Source organism: Thermobia domestica, chromosome 13, assembly GCF_964235325.1.
Source record: "Thermobia domestica chromosome 13, izTheDome1.hap1.1, whole genome shotgun sequence".
Lineage (NCBI taxonomy): Eukaryota > Metazoa > Arthropoda > Insecta > Zygentoma > Lepismatidae > Thermobia > Thermobia domestica.
The window spans coordinates 95,706,457-95,722,260 of record NC_137466.1 but is presented as its reverse complement, the minus strand read 5'-3'; the positions used below and the strand labels follow the sequence as shown (position 1 = coordinate 95,722,260).

General features: G+C 33.8%; 1 protein-coding gene across 1 annotated transcript in view; it reads right to left on the bottom strand.

Annotated features, from left to right (window-relative positions):
- The window catches only part of LOC145668361 (carcinine transporter-like), a 103,409-nt gene extending 98,464 nt beyond the window's left edge, over positions 1–4,945 (bottom strand). The window contains exon 1 of the mRNA XM_081736132.1: positions 4,860–4,945. The gene's annotated coding sequence lies outside the window, so the exon portion shown is untranslated. The remainder of the gene's footprint in view (positions 1–4,859) is intronic.
- Between the last annotated feature and the right edge of the window lie 10,859 nt (positions 4,946–15,804).

Below are 15,804 nucleotides of genomic sequence, written 5' to 3'. Positions count from 1 at the left end.
TCTCTCTCTCTCTCTCTCTCTGTGTGTGTGTGTGTGTGTGTGTGTGTAAAGTGCAGGGAACATACATATTCGTACAGAACAAATATTCCATTCCAATATTTAAAATGTAACAAGAAATTGAAAAGAAACCTTTGTGAATTTATCAATTTCAGAAACAGAAAATTCCACTGTTTTTTCACATGTAGGCCTGCCTATATAATGAAATAACTGCATAAAAGTTCCTAATGAAGATTATTTTTGTAATAGAAAATAAGAAAAAATGATTTTATTGTGTTTAACACTCATAAATCATAATTTCAATATTGGAATTTTGTATAATCAACATCTTCGAGCATATATTTGTATTGGAAAACTATCATTATTAGGTATAAAATGTATTAGAAATAATGACGATTCGATAGAACAAGTACACCTACACACACACTATATATATATATATATATATATATATGGGGAAGTTTTATTGCTCTGTAGAAACAAGTGAAAAAACTTTTCATAATCCGGACAATTTTGGACATTATGTATAGTGATGTTTGGTGGAAAATTTTCCACTATGTTGCTTTTAGAACGCAGCACTAATAGTGCAGCTTTTTGTTTCTTTTATTATTTTATTGGAAGAACAACTATACAAATCAGCTTCCTTATTAGTTATATTTCACTTTCTCTTCTGAATGAATATATGAATAAATAAATGTTTATTTCCAGAAAATGGTCAGTATTTGCTTTCATGAGTTACTTAAACTCGAATTTTGGGTAGTCAAAAATTTACTGTAGGCACTTTATATTATATCTACTTATTTATAAATGTTGCAGTATGTAAATCTAGTAAAGTATTAAAGCTATGAGAAAACCGTCTTATGCGTATTAAACTGACGAAATCTAATATTGTAAGATCAAAGATGGATTCTGAGGGAAGAACACATTGAAGTTTTTGAAACATTCTTGAAATGAAGAATCGATAGATTTTCACTTCATGAAACTTTTAAAGACAATATTTATAACCAATAAATTTTACGGCTAAACAACGATGTAGGAATAAGTGGAGTATGTTTTTATGAATCGGAAAATATTCATGACTTTTAATAAATTGAAATTTTAAAGCTAATTCCCGGTTCCCGAAAGCTAATTGAAAAATTATAATTTGTTGCTAACTAACTTTCCTCTACAGAAATTCAATTTTGTAGCTCTATGTGCAGTTAAATATAGTGGAAAATTTTCCACCAAATATCACTATACATAATATCCAAAATTGTCCGGATTATGAAGTTTTTTATACTTGTTTCTACATCGTGATGAAAATTTTCTGATCTATGACAATTCTTTTCACTTGTTTCTACAGAGCAATAAAACTTTCCGATTCACAAAAAGTTGTTTTACTTTTTGCTTCAAAATGATGAAAATTTTCCGATTCATAAAAAGTTCTTCAATTTTTGCATATAGGACAGAAAATATTTCGATTCATGAAAAATTGTTTCATTTGTTCTTACATAGTCCTGAAAGTTGTCTGAGGCATGAAAATTTTCAGATTCTTTAAACGATCTTTCACTTTTTAACATTTCTATACATGAATTCAACCAATTTTATGATTGCTGAGGAATTGTTACTTGATTGCTGATATTTTTTTTAGAGCGGAAAATTTTCTGGAAAAATATAGTGGAAAATTTTCCGCGGAAAATTTTCCACCTCACATCACTAATCACAACGTATCGTATTCTTTTTTTTTTTTTAACAGATCCAATAGACCACTTATTCTCAAAGTAAGCCTCCTCCTTAGAGGCATGACGACCATTAAGGGAGCAGAGGCTACTGAAATAAAATAAACTATGAAATTATGTAAAAACTGTAAAGGTGTAATTTCCCTCTCCCTTCCCCACAATTAGCTAAAGTTTTGTGTTGAACAAAACTCAAACTAAACACTAAGATTTTGTTCCTCCACTTCAAATCTATTTATTAGTATTGGTCAAAGGAATGGGACAGAAAAACATATGAACATAATAAATGATTGCATTTAAATCCCTAAAACACCTGAGAATAATTTGGGTGAAATCTGGAAATGACTCAGCTGTCCTGTTATTTATATAAACGACTTTTTACACATAAAATAAGGGTATCAAACTCAGAACCCTTTAAAGAAAATAATTATACAAAATTACACTCACTTGTGAATATGGATTGCTATTGTTCTTGTATATTGTGATATCGCTCGATCCCCGACGTGATGTATACTTAAACTATATATATTGACAAGTATTCAACATATATTATACTATATTCCTTCCTGAAATCCAACCTGAGTCCATGCGCTATAGTTCGGTTCTTTTTCACTGCATAATAGTGTAATTTCGAAATTAACTCCAATAGAACCCAATTTATTCTGAGCACCCGTTGGCTAGAGTTTTAGCCAATCTTAGCCAACAAAATCCTAGTGTTTGGTTTGAGTTTGTCTATCACAGAAGTTTAGCCATGGGTGCTTGAGCTTCGGAGACTCATGTAGGGCGCACTTATGTTCCAAGGGCAAGTCTCAGTTTAAAATAACTTGCCAATTATGCTCTGAAACGCTTTGTTCTCCAAACTTTAATATTACTCTTGTTTTACAGTAATTTGAGAAACGTAAGAGGACACAAACTTTATTTTTATTGAACCAAACGTGAAATGCGAACAACTGAATCTTGTGCGCTTGAGAGGAAAGATAATCATTTAAGCACGAGGAATTCTTGGAGACAGTAGTAAAATTCTGATGAATAATAATAATAATAATAATAATAATAATAATAATAATAATAATAATAATAATAATAATAATAATAATAATACCAAGTAAAATAATAAGGTACAACAGACGCATCTCGAACACTCCATTACATGACAGTTGTACATGTAATCGAATTTGGAATTCTGCGTTGGATCACCATACTTTCTTATGTTCTATCTCGCTTGAAAGTAATGAAAGGTGCGGGCCACCACACTAAATTTTCTCTCTCAAATTTCTCAAACTATATCACGTTATTCTGTAGTTATTGCTGAAACATTTATTTGTGAAATACGACGAAAATTATAAGGCGTTTCTAAAAGACTTGGTCCGAAGAAAACTCATCACGAAAGTAAACTGCCTCTTATGGATATCTTCATAAGAAGTAATTTACAGAACATTATGCGGCTATTAATAAAGTATTTATCAATTAAATAGTATTAACAAAATCGCATTATTGTTTTTGAGGAAATGTCTAAAAAAAAGAAACTCACTCTCAAGAGTAACCAATCCCTGTGTATTTTCTTTTTAGTAGAAGAACGTTATATCATTAGCTTGTTAAGAAAGCATTTATTTACAAAAATACAACCAAAATTTTCTGAGCCGTTTTTGAGAAAATCGCGTGAACAAAACACACCTCGAAGATTAAACTACCCTTTGTGAATCTTTTCAGGACAAATGAGTTATACCATATTATCAGGTTCTTAGTGAAACATTTATTTACGAAATATGAACAAAGTTACTTGAGTCATTTCTGAGAAAATCGCCTGAAAAAAAAAACCTCCTAGAGTAAGCTACTGAATATGTATTTTTTGCAAAAGAATGAGTTAATGCCATATTGTCAACATACTGGTGAAATATTTATTTATGAAATATGAGTAATATTTGGGGAAATAAGAAATTTTAATCGTCATCCTTTAATAAACTACTGTTATTGGTGAGGATGGGAAGAGAATTTCAACAACGCCCCTGGAGAACCTTATAGTAACTTTAAGCTTGATACTTTAAACGGTATGGTTTCTAAAAGAATGCATATCTTTAAATTGGGAAGAATGAACATATGAACAAACTAACAGACATCCAAAAATTCGTTTTTCTACATGTAGGGGCTACGAAACATGTTAATATGTTGAAATCTCGAATTAGATATTTTTCACTATAACCACCATATTTTCTTCTCTCTTATCAAGGCTTGAAAATGATAAAAGGTACACTTGCTGAAATATCCTGCTCTGATTGAACAACTTGATTTTTTTTAGGTACAAGTGAGTAAGATATTGAACCTTAGCTTAAATAATAAAGATATTACGATGAATCGAATTTATAATAGAAACAAGAATAATTTACGAAAAAGAAGATTACGCTGTGGAAAAATCAAATTTTAACTTTGTAATAATAACAGAATTCGGACTCTTGCTTTCAACTAGTAAACACAAATCATAAATACAGACATCTCATACATACAGCATCCTAATGGTTTGTGAGTCCTTGGTTCTACAGGAAATCACCACAATGGATAATGACAACTTACGGTATAATTACATAATAATGACGTATGGCTATTTCCAGTGCTAATTCCACGGGGTGGAACGACGAAATTTCTCGTGTGGATATTTCCGTTCATGCTCAACGTGGCGTAATAGTATTTTCAAAGTGCGATTTTCACTCTCATCTATATTGGAAGTCTTTCTCGGGGGAAATGCTTTGAAACACCACTCCCTATATATATTTATAGATTTACTGGGAAATTCATCAGAAGTCAATCAGTTAAAAATGCCAACTTAATGCTTTTATTGTAACGTGATTTCACTCGAGTGTCCCACATAAAAAGAAAGAAAATACAGCTTTGAAATATTTTCTCGCTTGATAGCATTTTATTGCGTATTTTAGCTTAAATTTTATGCCGACCAACTTGTCATTTTGTTTTTATATAAAAATACTTGTATTATGGCTTTCGCGCTCACTGATAATAGGAGTATTGCCTAATAAGGCTATAATTAAAATAGAAAATTGTTGAACCATTGAAAATAAGTGACATCCTTATAGTTCTTTTTTAACCCAATAGGAGTTGAACTTGAATGAAAAATATCCTTAAGTGTATGTATCTTACCAAAGATGTAGTGAGGCTTATCCGAATGAGAAGTATTGGAGTGTGACCCGAAAACCCACTGACCATTCCATACAAAGAACGAGAAACTGACCTGTCAATGAATATATAGTTATGAAAGTACTACGGAATGCTAATTCAGATCCTCCTCATCTTCTTCTTCTTCCTTCTTGCCATTATCAACGTCATACTAACAGATGTTACTAAGAAGATAAAGACCTTCAGAAATCCTCTTTTGTCTCAGTATTGGCTGTCACTGCACTGTGATTTTAAGATGTAAGAATTACTTCAATTTACCTCCTACACGTTTTTAGTTTTTCTATTTTAACCTGCCTGTCTGTCTGCCTACAACAGCATTTCTCAAACCTTTTCTCAAATGGGGCCCATATTTACTGGAATATTCTACGGATCACTGTACTCTTGTGATCTTCAAAAGATTCTTTAAACTTCTTTAATGTTTCGAGCGTACATCAGTATATTTGTACTTTAAAACTGGTATTATTTAAAACTACTTGATTTTATTTTGTGACATACCATCATATTCGCCCAAGCCATTCAGTTTCGGAGATGAGCTTTCTTCTTGACTAAACGGTTAGTGTGTACGCCTTTGGAGTGGAAGACCTAGATTCAATTCTAGGTAGGAGCTTCTGTGGTTCGGAGCTTGTGTGTAAGCCGTAAGTCCACGTCTCATATAGCCTCATTCCTGAGAGGAACGCTAAACTTTTTAGAAAAATCAATTTCATAAATACAATGCTGTAATAAGCGCTCACTTCTGGTGGAAAGGATCCTCTTAGGCCATGAGAATCTGTGGTGAACACTCTTATGACCGTGAATTTTATTGGGATTCTCAACTTTACTTCTCATTTTCATTTCATCAGTTCTTTCCCCATCATTCGCTTTCATCGTCTGTCTCTTTTAGCCTAAAGGACAGAACGTGGGTTGTTATATTTAATGTCATTTCCATAGCAAAGTCATCATAATTATTTTGAAAACTAAAAGTGAAATATTTTAGGTTTAGTCTGACTGGTTTTTCTGTTACTTTCGTTCTTGTAGATATTTTAAAAGAACAATTTATATATATATATATATATATATATATATATATATATATATATATATATATATATATATATATATATATATATATACAGGGTGGGCCATTTTAATTAATCCACAGAAATATCTGAAAAATGATAAAACATAAAAGAAATGTTTGAAGTAAACGTTATATATTGCTAAGGGGGAAAACCATTTCCGCCAAAAGTACCCCTCCCCACCCCCCGGAAATGGGGGTAACGGGGGGTAACTTTGAAATGTCAAATGGGAACATGGGTCGAGTAATACCTCGTTCGAAAGGTCTTGGAAAACTAAGTAACGCTGTACCAAAATTTCTTTCATATGGAGCACCAGTTTCAAAATGGCCGCCATGATATAGTTCGGAAACTCCAGTAGCCGTAGTATGAAAACCATGGGTGGTAAATGTATGGAACAATATTGAAATACGTAAATATCATAGGGCATATCGAATGGTGTGGTCCCTGTGATCCCAGTGGCCTCCCTGAAGGGGTCTTGGGGGCTAACTTCAAGATTTCAAATAGTAACATGAGTCGAGTGGTACCTCTTTCGATAAATCTTGCAAAATCAAACAACTTGCAGGATAAAACGATTGAGGTGAAATGGCAGTGTTCTCAAAAGGCCGCCGAAACATGTAGCAGTGTCAGAGAAAAGATTTAGTATCCGTAGTATGAAAGCGATTGGAGATAAATCAACAGAAGAAAAACTGGAGTAGGTAACTGACGTAAGGCACATCGAGAGGTGTTGTAGGGGTGACTCCACTGAAAGGTATCCGGGGCCAACTTGAAAATTTCAAATAGCAACTTGAAGCGAGTAATATCATGTTACATAGACAAATGAATATCAAACAGCTTCTGTAAGAATATTTTCGACATGAGACACCGTTTTCAAAATGATCGCCAAGACATGGTGAATGTGTCTAAGAAAACGTCTAGTGCCCATAGTATGAATACGGGTAGAGATAAATGAAAATAACGAAAATTAAATAGGAAAACCAGGGAGGCGTTCCAAGGCTCGAGAATGATACAACAGAGATAAAAATGTTAGAGTAAAATTGCCATAATGTATAGAGACATATCCAAGTCCTGCAAAATAATCTTTTCCTGTGCTCTGTATGCGAGTGGGGTGGAAAGTAACAGTGAAAGTTCAAATGAGAACTCTACTTTAATTCGCAAATTAAGGCTACCTTACAAATAGGTATGGTATGGTTGAAACATTTGTTTGTAAGGATGACGCTGTAGTGACTAAAAATGGTGAAATTTTATTTGAATGGTAACGCATATCTGTATGGCTAAGTATGATTTGATGCGAAAACAGAAGGAACGTTATACGAAAGAAGTTGTCGAATAATGCAGTTGCTGGAACTTACAAACGTGTAAATTTGCTAATCTCCGTCGCCACAGAAACTTTTATGCAATGCGTGCTGGTTATTCGGAAAGCATTTCGGGGATATACGTACACACCGTTTCGTCCCTCAAGCTCACAATATGACATGAGTGCTAATAGTTAATCAAAACGTAACTGTGGCCAAGGGCGCCCATGTTGTGATTTCCAAGGGAGGCAAGAAAAAGCGACATTTCAAATATAGTTTCAAATTTTGCTGTAGTTATTCTAAAAATTCTATTGAGTTTTCGATATTCCGAAGCACAATTTCCTCTAGGGGGGCGAGAGCTCCCCTTGCCCCCCTTATGGGCGCCCTTGACTGTGGCAATCCGCATTAACTGAGTGCACTAATTCTCTATCCCTGAAGTCTGCCTTCCAAACAGCATTGGGTAGGTCAAGCGTACGCCCGAACCGTTGTCCGGTCGGACATTGAAATTTTGAAGTTAGCTCACAAGATCCCTTCAGAGAAGCTGCTGGGATCGCAGGGGTCACATCATTCGATAGCCCTATGATATTTACGTATTTCAATTTTGTTAAATTCATTTACCACCCATGGTTTTCATACTACGGCTACTGGAGCTTCCGAACTATATCATGGCGGCCATTTTGAAACTGGTGCTCCATATGAAACAAATTTTGGTACAGCGTTACTTAGTTTTCCAAGACCTTTCGAACGAGGTATTACTCGACCCATGTTCCCATTTGACATTTCAAAGTTACCCCCCGTTACCCCCATTTCCGGGGGATGGGGAGGGGTACTTTTGGCGGAAATGGTTTTCCCCCTTAGCAATATATAACGTTTACTTCAAACATTTCTTCTATGTTTTATCATTTTTCAGATATTTCCGTGGATTAATTAAAATGGCCCACCCTGTATATATATATATATATATATATATATATATATATATATATATATATATATATATATATATATATATATATATATATATATATATATATATATATATATATATATATAGGGTGTTTCAGATAAAACGTCCAGTGCTTATAAATCCGAAATGGCTGAGAATAAAAGGATGAAACAAAAACTGAGATAGGAAAACGCCATAGGGCACATCACATGGTGTTGTTGTGGAGACTCCCAGGGCCCTCCTTCAAGGGGGCCCAGGGGCCAACTTCAAATTTTCAAATAGGAACACGTATTGAATCATACCTCATTCAATAGTACTTGAAAAACGAAACAACTTTTGTAGGAAACAATTTTCGATTTGAGCCACCGTTTTTAAATGGCCGCAAAAAGTGGGTCCTACATCAGATAAAACGTCCAGTGCTTATAAATCCGAAATGGCTGAGAATAAAAGGATGAAACAAAAACTGAGATAGGAAAACGCCATAGGGCACATCACATGGTGTTGTTGTGGAGACTCCCAGGGCCCTCCTTCAAGGGGGCCCAGGGGCCAACTTCAAATTTTCAAATAGGAACACGTATTGAATCATACCTCATTCAATAGTACTTGAAAAACGAAACAACTTTTGTAGGAAACAATTTTCGATTTGGGCCACCGTTTTCAAAATGGCCGCAAAAAGTGGGTCCTGTATCAGATAAAACGTCAAGTGCTTATAGGCCTAAATCAGAAACGGCTGAGAATAGAGAGATGAAACAAAAACTGAGATAGAAACGATGATAAAGCATATCAAGTGGTGTTGTTGTGGTGACCCTCAGAAAACTCCGTGAAGGGGGCCCAGGTGCCAACTTGAAACTGATACAGGACTTTTTGCGGCCATTTTGAAAACGGTGCCCCAAATCGAAAATTGTTTCCTACAGAAGTTGTTTCGTATTTCAAGGACTATTGAATGAGGTATGATTCAATACATGTTCCCATTTGAAAATTTGAAGTTGGCCCCTGGGCCCCCTTGAAGAAGGGCCCTGTGGGTCACCACGACAATACCATGTGATGCGCCTTATGACATTTTCCTATCTCAGTTTTTGTTTCATCTTTTTATTCTCAGCCATTTCGGATTTATAAGCACTGGACGTTTTATCTGATATAGGACCCACTTTTTGCGGCCATTTAAAAACGGTGGCCCAAATCGAAAATTGTTTCCTACAAAAGTTGTTTCGTTTTTCAAGTACTATTGAATGAGGTATGATTCAATACGTGTTCCTATTTGAAAATTTGAAGTTGGCCCCTGGGCCCCCTTGAAGGAGGGCCCTGGGGGTCACCACAACAACACCATGTGATGTGCCTTATGACATTTTCCTATCTCAGTTTTTGTTTCATCTTTTTATTCTCAGCAGTTTCGGATTTATAAGCACTGGATGTTTTATCTGAAACACCCTGTATATAAATTAGTCAAAAGTAGCCTTAAACATGTTTACACGAGACGTTCATTTATTTACGGACTCTATTTGTGTCGAGGATGGTTGGAATATTCACATTTCAATAAAAAAATCTTTAATGTTTGTTGTAAAGCATAATCTCAATCTGTTTATTGTGATATTTCTTTTGGTGATAATAACTTTTTCAAAAATCCCTTCCATTTCACATATTGTTAATAAATCTGACATACATTAATTTAATATATAAATCTGACAAATAATTAAAAACTAAGATTTACTTATTTAGTCACAAAATAAGTTAATAAGTATATAATTTTGCCCCTAGGACAAATAAATCATGCTTTCCATAATAATTTTAACTTCTGGTACATTAATATTTCCTATATTATATATAGTGATACGTGAGTGGAAAATGGTGAAAACCCTTGTCCTTCCATCTGTTACCGAAACATCGCCTTTAATATGCAGATCCTTCTCCCCTGTCTCCTCTAGATATACTAATTAACGTTGGTGAGAGGCAATATTTCTGTCTAATTCTCCTTTCTTGGTGCACTCACCTCTGACATTTCTTTCCATACTCTAATATGATATTTACTTGTTGATTCATCATATAAGTTTTTTAAATGAATTTTCAGCCCTTCCATTCCAACTCGACCTTATTTAGAATTCTCATCAAGAAGTAGTAGTTCAGTTTTTTTTTAAAAATTAACAAAACAACATATACCTTACTCTCTTTTCCTAAAAATACTTTGCCCTTCATAAACCCAAAATTGTGCTTCCTAAAGTTCCTAATTTTTCCTTCCATACAACTTCGTTTTTTCAGCATTAAAAGCATAATCTTTGCTGTGTGTGATATGAGACTAATTGTTCTCTATTTCTCACACCTTTTTGCAGTCAATTTCTTAACCAAACATAATCATTTGTAGTCTTCAAGAATGTTTGGTTATTTTTTTTTCGTTTCATGTATTATATGTACTAATTCACTATACTTAAGATTGGAAATCGACTAGAAAGTATTGAATGGTAGCAAAGAGTATGCGACAAGAACAACTGAACGGAACTATGCACAAAAATCAGTCAGAGTAGGCCGTATTAATGACTTGTTTGATTTATTCCATAGAAATCTACACAACTTCAAATTTTATTCCACCGAATTTATAGGCATCTATCGCATATACGTAACAACTTTAAAGTATCTCCAATTAGAACTATTATAATAGTTCCACACGATATTTTCGATGCAGAGAAAAGTAAGGATAATTCGTGAGCAATTCAACAAACTTGAATAAAGTAGCCAATATTGAAGTAATTATTAAGAATGGCGCAGTATGTACCTTGATATCTTGTGTACAATATCAGACCAGCAATCATTGTCGAAATTGATTGCACTATTAGTGGTACCCGTTTTTTAAAATCTATTCTTCGTGATCTCTCGTACGAGGTGGGGAAGATCTCGCAAGACGGTGATACTGCAGAAACAACCTAGTATGATGAAGAAAATATAAAATATGTTATAGAAATATGACAAAATTAAAAGGGATTTTTTTAAATCCTATTGTGCAACATAATACCGGTACTTAATATTAATACATTGATACTATTAAACACAATTATAAAAAACAAACAGATATTTACTTCTTGAATTATATATATACACGATGGTATCTAAAAGTTCATGCAATCACCTAGAAAGTGATGAACTACGAATCGTCTAGGAAATGCATTTTATAGCTAGATCCCTGTGTGTTAACTATGCAAATTGTAGACTCGTTAGAACAATTCTTTCTTTTCTTTTATTGCAGATAAATCCATGAAGGTGTGAAGATTGACAAGCTTGAAGCACTGAGCGTTATTAAGTTTCTCCATCTTCAGGAGAAATCAGCAAAGCAGATCCACGAAGAGAAGAAAGAAGTCTATGGGGATGAAAGGCCTCCTATGAGATGGTATCCAGAAGAGAAATCAGAGGACGCCTCGAGAGAAATGTTGCATTGCTGTGAGGTAGATGAAGTGGACTATTTCGGCAGACTATGTGACAATAGGTGAAAGTTGGGATTATCTTTATGACCCAGAAACAATCCTCTTCCTCCATCTCCCAAAAGGGAAAGAATTCAAGTACAAATTGAAATACAGCATGCTATGCTCTTTAGATTAAAAAAAAAATAGGTACAAAAATTAACTTTGTAAGTTTCAACATTGTGCTTGCTAAAATAATATGATTCTAATATTAGAGAATGTTGAAAGATACAAAAATCTAAGCGTTAAACTGATAGAAAACTTAGCTCGAGTCTTCCATTCGACGGTGGTTGCTGTACCAGTAACCTAAATATTTTCAGCATTGATCCCCGAGAAGGAACTAATAAATTTTAAGTTATTATTTTGTATTTACGCACCAATAGACTCAAAGCAATGATGGAATAATAGACCCGCTTCTTGCTAGACAGTTTGTGTTGCACAATTAAAAATTAAATTTCCACATAAAGGATGGTAGCTTCTGAATAATAATTGTCAGACGTTGTTTTCTTTCAGCAATAATAGAGAAAAACGAGTTAAGAAACCTATTTTTAAAATTAACGGAAGAACCACGCCCTTTCTGGAGATGATGCCCCTGGGGATGTTGTTGGAGATGATGCCCCTGGTTTATAGGTTGGGGGGGGGGGAGAGTCTCTTGGTCTCCGAAGTCGAACTTAAATTTGTATGTGTGATACAATCCAAAAGCGATTCTCGTAAAAATCAAAAAAGGAACATCTGAAACAAGAATCGATTAACGTTTCTAAGTCAGAATGATTAGTGTAAGAAGTCTCAGAGCTATTCGACCTTTACTGCTCTTATGATCAATGTTAGTAAAGCTATGCGAATGTTTTTACTGTTTTGAGCCTTTACTCCAAGATGCTTTTGAAATCTGTTCCACTAGTTTATTCAGCTTTATCTTGTGAATAGGTGGGTGTGATCGCTAATGTGAAACGGATGACACGTAGCAGTTGAAACCTGCTGTTTCACAAATGAACGAAGAAGCAACAGTATTTTCTTAGCAATTATAATACATTTCGCTAGATGAAACAAACTCATTTTTATTACGTACTAGCTGAACCTGCGCTCTTTACACAGCGCATCATTCACATATGAGGATGAATCTTCGACATTCCTCACATCTGTACATATTCCTTTACAGACACAAGTGAAAGACAACTTGATAAAAATCGGCAAGGGGTGCCTTAAAGGGAAGATTTTTTCGATTATTTTTTCAATATCTTGCACAGTTTACAAGATTGAGCCTACTTCCGGTTGGAGTTTCTAATTCATATATGATCAGTGTTTTCTTTCTTCTTGCATGCAGTATGTAATAAGCAAATACATTATATACACAATTAATTATAATATCAGTGATATATGGTGTTCATTGGGCAAAACACTCCAAACAATAAAAATTCATCTTAGACAGGAGAAATGGTTATTCTTCGTTTTTCATCATCTTGACCATGAAACAAACGCCTGAGAGATATACAACCCTTGAAAACAACTATGTTGTGTTGGAATGTATGACTCATAGGATATGATGCTTTACTTTTTGAAATTTCAACACTTCCAGTGTACTAGTAAAAAAATGTAATAAAGAAATTACGGCCACGTTGTTTAAATATTCAATTAGAACTGGACAATCTACACTAAATTTGGAATCGACCAGCGAAAAACGGCACGTTTCTAGCACTTGTGATTATCGAGATTTCATTGTCGAAAGGATTGAAGACAAACATATAGACTTTTCTTTGGAGACAAACATATAAACCAAGCATTTTAATATATAGATAACGTAAGAGATAACGAACATTTTTTTCGGACGAAGCTAAAAAAGTGTTATGTTAAATTCTGAGGAATGTTTGAGCATTTCAAACGAGAGCTTCATACCACTGTCACAGAGTATTAGCATTTTATAAACATGAAACTTACAAAAAATGAAGTCAATTTCATTTTCACACAGGGCAAAACACACCTGATATACGTCTGAATTTAGCCATCGTAGCTACTAACCGTCTTAAATAGTAGCAGAGCAACAATATCAAAGAGAATGTAGCAAAAAAAAAAAAAAAAAAAAAAACTTTTGTCTACTAATACGTGGTTAGTTTGTTCAGGTGCATTAGGATTATAGACAAGAAATTTGATTAGTTTCAATGTTTCTTTAATTTCTTTCTTTCTTTTGACTCAATGGCAATCGAGTTTTTTTTTTTTTTTTTAATAGGATGTGATAAAGAAGGACTGGAAGGATTTCAATAGTGACCGCTCCCGACTTTTACTATCCTGGAATTGATTTGTGAAGGTACTCAAAGGCACTTAATAAATAAACAAATGAAAATGATATTTGTAATTTAATAAAAGAAATATAATTTTAAATACATTTATTGGATGAACGTGAAATTACAGATATGTTAACTACATACAAGGTATTATTGAATGATGATAATTGAAGGCTCGTTGAATGACAATGATCTTCAAAGTTAAACCTACAACAACAGAGAAAAATACTCGTATTATTATTATTTCTCATATGAAAGAGCTAATTTATTCCACATAAATACAAATGGATACTCTGTAAAAAGAATAACTATTATAGTATTATTCAAACATATTGTTAACAATCCTGGAAGGAATTTATCAAGATGATCTCATCAAAAGTAATACTATAACTAAACTTTCATGGAAGTACTTAATTAATTCTTTTTACTCAGGTAAGGATTTCTCAAAAATGGGGGAAGAAAATGCCATAGTTTGTACTTGTTTTTGACCCCAAATGATATTTCGCAAACGCTTAACATTCGATTTTTTTTTTATAGTTAACGGATGTACCACTAAAACAGCAAGATTATTTATTTTAAATAAACAGCTAGATTATTTGAAAGATACTGACATTTTAGTAATTAAGTAGTACATACCTACTAATATACACACTACAATTACATAACAACTGATAAACAGGGCCGGTCCTAAGCAATTTGTCGCCCAGTGCAATTGCATTATTTGTCGCTCCCTTTCTCCATAATCTTTTAAGTATGCTACCCCATCACACTTAAGGAGGGAAAGTGCACTCGCACTCAGAAAGGTCTAAACACTACAAACAAAATCTCGCTGTGTCTTTAAATAAGAATCTATTGTATTAGTGAAAGATAAAGCAAACACACCTACAGAGGGAAGATGGTGATCATTTCTACAGAATTGAATATCGAGCTTCAATCTCAATATATCAGTTTGTAATTCCAGTGTAAATAGCTCTTTTATCTTTATTTCTTGATTTTCCTTCTACATCTGTTAAAAAGTTTTTTTAAACTTGTTTTCCCCTTCAGTTATAAGGAACTTGTCGATGGAAAAGACAAGACTAGTCACTTTTATCAAAACTGTGATAATTAACTAAATGGAACAGGTGTTCGCTATTGTTCGAGAATTGAGTTCTTGTATTTGACAACAATCAAGCAATTCATGCTGGGATTTGTTTGACCATTTGCTTTAGCACTGTCCATGTGACCTTAAACTAATGCGACCTAAACATGATTTGTGAATGTAGTATGCAAATAGAAGGCCAGCTTAGTAAATTTAACTACCATCATCATGAAGTCTGTTTCCAAGAAGAAATATTTATTTTAAATAATAGTCTATAATTATGACAGATTTTGCTGCCCCTCGAAACTTGCCACCCCGTGCAAATGCAAGTGTTGCACATATAGTAGAGCCGGCTCTGCCGATAAATCCCCCAAGATTATGCTGACATACGCTTGTTCTTTTGGCATACTTCGATTGCATTCTCCTACAATTGGGTGCCAAGCGATTTGTTCAAAATAAAGAAATTTTAAGGAAAACATTTGAAGTTCAACATCTCACGAAACATTTTAAAAATATTTTTATAAACAGTAAATTATTAGACCATAAATTACAAACTGATGGCTTTGGTAGCTAACATAACAGAAACAGGAATTATTCATGAGTTGTTGAACTTCAAATTTCTGGTTCTGGAAAATTTGAATTTTGATCTTAGGTCTTTGGCATTCAAGTGGTTCAATTGGAATGCAACTTTAGCAATGATGCATCCAATTTCCTTCATCTGAGGAATTACTCTTGATTTGTTTGTAGACACAAGAATTTACAAACTTTCAAAGAAGTCGCAAAGTGTCAAGCTGTAGGATTTCGGAGTGGCCAATTTGG